Source organism: Dendrobates tinctorius, unplaced genomic scaffold, assembly GCF_039654945.1.
Source record: "Dendrobates tinctorius isolate UK_male_01 unplaced genomic scaffold, ASM3965494v1 ptg000011l, whole genome shotgun sequence".
In the NCBI taxonomy this organism is placed as follows: Eukaryota; Metazoa; Chordata; class Amphibia; order Anura; family Dendrobatidae; genus Dendrobates; species Dendrobates tinctorius.
This window is the reverse complement of record NW_027361679.1, coordinates 79,973,563-79,979,203: the sequence shown is the minus strand read 5'-3', so window position 1 is coordinate 79,979,203 and position 5,641 is coordinate 79,973,563. Positions and strand designations below refer to the sequence as shown.

The window sequence follows — 5,641 nt, the reverse complement described above, 5'->3', positions numbered from 1 at the left end:
TGTCTCATTGAATGAGAAACTATTGGCAGACATCTCACAAAAATAATTCTTCTTCGAAAAACCAGTAGTAGCGGGTGCCCGTGTGTATGGTCAACTACAGTATAACAAAAAGACACGTCACTCCGATAATACGATAAGGGGTGCTCAGAACAGGATACCAGTCCCAATAAATCATATAAGAAAAAAATCCGGCACTCCCAAATGCAAAAAAGAAGTTCCTTTTTATTTTTCACAGCTTAATAATCCACATGATGTACATTCAATAACGTTTCGGTCTCTATAATGGACCTTCTTCAGACTGAAAGTGACACAATGAAAGAAAAAAGAAAACAAAAGAGGACGAGGAGGGGTGGCCAGTGCCACAGACACCAATCGCCACATAGTGAGCACGAGACAGGTAACATAACAAATCTGGTTGTGAATATTTCTTCTAAATCTCTAGATCCCTCACAAATAGCTTTATTACAAAAAGGACTGTCTTTTTGTCCTACATATAAATTTAACACCTTCCAGTTAGATCTAGATCTACAAAGGTTCTATAGGAACCTGAGGCTAAAGGCTCATTTTGGTACACAGTTACCCACTCCATCTAGGGGATTAGAATATGTTAAAACACCGGTGAACATTACTGATTTGGGCCTTAGACTACAGAGTACCTTTAATCCACCTAGAACAAGTCCACCGGTCGAAACTTTTATTTCCCTAATAGAGAAGGAAGTTTTATTATATACTAAACAGATCACCAAGGGTGAATTGAGTTTCCGCTCTAATTTGAATCAGACAGAACGGGATGCCTTACAAGCCCTAATCCATGATCATGATATAATTATCAAACCAGCGGATAAGGGGGGAGCCACGGTCGTTATGGACCGCTCAGCTTATCGCAACGAGATTTTATTACAACTTATGAATAGGGAGGTTTATTTACCACTACCTCATAATCCCACAAGATCTATTCAGGATAAAGTTGAGGAGATATTGACACGTGCATTGGGGGAAGGTACGATCGATAAGAAGACGAGAGATTTTCTATCTAAGATAGAGCCGATTATTCCTGTTTTCTACACACTCCCAAAGATACACAAAAGGCTTTATAATCCCCCAGGTAGACCGATAGTCGCATCAACTGACTCCATTTTATCCCCTTTGTCCCAACTTCTAGAGAGAACACTTACTCCATTAGTTAAGGATACTCCCTCTTTTATTTTGGACACTGGGGCGTTTCTGGAGATTATAAAGAGTTTTGGTCAATTACCAGAAGGCACCTTATTGGTGACCTTTGATGTTAACAGCTTGTATACTTCTATTCAACATGAGAAGGGAATGAGAGCAACTAAACTTCTATTAGAGAGGTCTACAATTGAGCCTAATGCCATTAATTTTTTGATGGATTTATTGAGAATGGTACTGACAGAGAATTTTTTTCTTTTTGAAGATTCTTTTTATCTTCAGATACAGGGGACAGCTATGGGGTCGCATATGGCACCCCCCTATGCCAACTGCTTCATGGCTCAGTTTGAATCAGAATTCATATATCCACATGACAACTACCAATCTCATTGTTTACTTTGGCGTAGGTACATCGATGATGTATTTTGCCTTTGGCATGGATCACTTGACTCATTAGAGGAATTTCATATATACCTCAATAGTGTTTGGCCTGAATTGACCTTTACCTTGAATAGTCATAAAACTAGTATTAGTTTTCTAGATACTTTGATTATACAAGATTCCTCTGGTAATCTCTCGATAGATTTATTTACAAAGGAAACGGACCGGAATAACTTGTTGCTATACCAAAGCTGTCATCCAGTGGCAGTGAAAAAATCAATTCCCATTTCACAATTTGATAGAGTTAAAAGGATTGTTAGTGATCCCCTAATATGTTCCACACGATTAAATAGTATGGAAGATAAATTTGTGGAGAGGGGTTATCCCCGCCATTTGCTCAAGAAATGCCGGGATGACAACCGTTCCCGCAATAAACTGAGTATGGGTTCTAGAATTCCCTTCGTGCATACTTTCCATCCTTTCATGTACAGACTGCACAAGAAAATCCGTAAACATTGGTCTATACTTCGGGATAGTTTCCCGAAGATACCCGATTTTCAGGTCCCTTTTCTCCCATGTTTTAGGAGACCCAATAATCTGAGAGATAAGATCGTTCGAGCAGATATTGGCTCTGCATTAAAAATTTCTAGGCAAAGTTTTCTCCAAACACAGAAAAGAGGGACCTTTCCGTGTTTACAGTGTGCACAATGTGCTAATGTCTTGAAAGGTTCCTCTATTTCACATCCACAGACAGGTGTAGACATCCCTATCAAGGGGTACTACACCTGTGATTCTAAATTTGTGGTGTATGCGATTAAATGCCCTTGTGGCAAATTGTATGTAGGTGAAACGACACAGAACGTGAAAGATAGGATTTCTCACCATAAGTCAGATATACGTTGTGGACGCCATCATCTACCCATACCGTTTCATTTCCATAATGCGGGACATACTATAGCCCAATTAAAGTTTCTTGTCCTCGAACACATTCCAGCACATAGAAGAGGGGGCAATCAGGTTAAATCATTAAAGCTCAGAGAGGCCTTTTGGATTCATTCGTTACAAACTTTGGAACCCAAAGGGTTGAATAGAGAATACGATGTTATGAGTTTATTTTAAGGTTGATATCATGAGATCTTTTTTAACCCTCTTTTTCTTTCCCCCCCCCCCTTTTTTTTTTTTTTTCATTTTTTCACAGCAGCAGCAATCTCGTTAGAAAGTATCTTTTGAGGGGTATGGTGTTTATAATATTTTGTTATTTTTAATTTTCATTTTTTGTTTTTCTGATTCCCATCGTATAGTTATATTTTTTATTTTTTCTTTAGTTATTTGTCTGTTTTTTATGTAGTTATTTTCTAATTTTTTTCTAGTTTTATGCATATTTTTACTTTATATATTTTTTCTTTGTTCCCCTTTTCCCTATTCTTCTTTTTGTTTGAGCATGATAATAAATTAATTTTCCTTATTTTCTCTTATTAACATTGTACATTACGCAACATATAAATTGCTGCCATATAACGCGCATTTGTTTCTTTCTATCTAGTGTCACTGCATTGAGGGATTAGCCACATTGAAGGAATGAGTCACCATTGAATATATCGCTTCATCTATACTGCGTTCCACTACTTCCGGTCGCGGGCAGTCTCTATGACGCACTTCCGGTTTGCGCTCCATGGAGCGTTTCACCTCTCACTCTCGGCCTCTCCCCAGTTGTGAGTTTACACCAGTGCGCATGTGCGCGCACTCCCATCGGGTATATATCCCGGCGGCATACAACCGCCAGTAGCGCACTTTTTCCTATGGCAGCATACAACTGACAGCGCATGTTTTCCTGCACGTGACGATCCTCACAGCTCCACATGGTAAGCACTATTGCATTACTTTTTTTGCACTTTTTCTGCGTTTATGAATGTCAGTTGGACTGTTCAGCCTCTGTTTTTTGAAGCAGTGGAGTCTATTTAGATTAACCAACATGATTGTGACTTATTTGGTCACTTTGAACCTTAATAATATTATTCAAGTTGTTAGACATATACTAGGTCATTGAGTATTTCTGCTCTACTAGCTATTTATCCCTTTCCCCTTTTTTTTTTTTTTTTAAGATCTCTGATGTCAGTCTTTTGGGCATTTTTTCACTTGCTTTCGTTAATGATATTAGCTAAATGACGATTTGATAGCTATATGGAAGATCTCTTCAGTAACCCGTGCATTGGGAGTTCCATCTGTATTTGTATTTCTCTATATTATGCTGTATGATATTTTTTTGGTGTTGTCTCATATGGGATACTTTACCTCTCTGAAATTTGTATATGATTACTATGTGTTCTTATTTTTGTGACCACTAGATAAATATGATGCGCATATGATTCACTCTTATATAATCTGGTTTCCTGTGCAGATCTAGTCTTCATTGATAGTATTTGTATTTTGATAGGCATTTTGAGAACCAGCTTTGTTTTATTTTATTTATGTAATTTTTGTTTTCTTTTTTCTTTCATTGTGTCACTTTCAGTCTGAAGAAGGTCCATTATAGAGACTGAAACGTTATTGAATGTACATCATGTGGATTATTAAGCTGTGAAAAATAAAAAGGAACTTCTTTTTTGCATTTGGGAGTGCCGGATTTTTTTCTTATATGATTTATTGGGACTGGTATCCTGTTCTGAGCACCCCTTATCGTATTATCGGAGTGACGTGTCTTTTTGTTATACTGTCAATTGTTTGTGCGGATTCCACAGCGGTTTCACACCTTTAACATAGCAGAGGTGTGAAACCGCAGGCTAATCCGCAGGAAAACCGCAGGTCACTTTACCTGCGGTTTTACCTGCGTTTCCGCGCAGAAAAGCCCGCAGGTGAATCCGCAATGTGTGCACATAGCCTAAGCGTATGAGCTCCCTGTGCTATATTCCTTTGAATGCACAGTGACAGTGCGCTCTCTGGCTGGCTCTAAGGAGAAGAGATCGCCCAGCAGGGACCAGTCCAGTCTCTGAAACAGATGATGCTTTATTTCATGGTGGGGAAAGCAGCTGTGGCAGTGGCCTCTGCCCTGTAATAATGTCCGCTGCGAGTACCCCAAAATGCACTGGAATTCTCAAACAAAATGTCATTGGAGGTAACAAAAAAAAAAGAAAAATTAGAGAGGGAAAGGTAGAAATTTTTTATTTGAAATATATTAGAAAAGTGATTAGATTATTGAATTAAATTTAGTATGAAAGTCACCTTCGGTTTCGGATCACCCTTTAATTCTGCATAATATTAATTTTATCACTTTATAAAAAGCAGTTGCTTATGTGATTAAGTTTACATGAGCATTGTGGTGCAGTAACCTCTGTTAAAGCTAGGGGGAACTGCATATGCGACTCAGAATATGCATGTGGGCATTTCCTTGATGGTGAAACAGTGACCGGCATGGTTGTAAATGTCAAGTATGTGTCGCAGAGGTTCTCTGCATTGTAAGCCAAAATAGCATTGTTATACTGGGACTTGTAGTCCACGAGTTGTTTATCTATAAGGGCGGCTTATAGGGCTAGTCAGAGAGCTGGGCGGGATCGGCTAGCCACACATACACTGACCACATATGGGGGTGGTTTGGAATATATAATGTGACTGAGGTCTGATCACATGGGTTGTGTGTTTGATCCTGAGTGGTCAGAGTGCAAGGTCCCGGAAGGCCTGTGTGTGTTGGAAGTGTCTGGGACTGAACTTCCTGGAAGAGCACATGGAAAGGCCCGGACCTGGTAGAGTCTGTGATGGCTCTACGTAGGGTAACTACTGCCTGGTTGTGGCTCTGGACCTGTAGACTGCCTAGTGAGCGAGGCACTGTCTGGAACAGTGAACCCATTGCGGCTGCTTCCCTGCTATCCCGTGAGTGATGAACTGTGAGTAACGCTGGCCAGGGTCAGTAAAAGACTTTGCATGCTTTATGTGATAATTCTGCATGTTAACGGATGTTGTACTGGAAGCTACACGCTATTATACTCATGAAGAGCGGTTTATGCTGATGTCTAATAAACCGAATGAACTGTTTAACCCGGAGTGTCCCCGCGTATGCCTCAAAGACCGGCCAAGCAAGTAAATCCCCGTCCACTCA

The 5,641-nt window shown here is 39.7% G+C and overlaps 1 long non-coding RNA gene across 1 annotated transcript; it reads left to right on the top strand.

Annotated features, from left to right (window-relative positions):
* The first annotated feature begins 335 nt into the window (after nt 1–335).
* Nucleotides 336–3,478, top strand: LOC141048171 (uncharacterized). Its single transcript, XR_012219977.1, has 3 exons — nt 336–397; nt 2,750–2,784; nt 3,095–3,478. It is a non-coding gene; the product is annotated as an uncharacterized lncRNA (long non-coding RNA).
* Nucleotides 3,479–5,641: the final 2,163 nt, after the last annotated feature.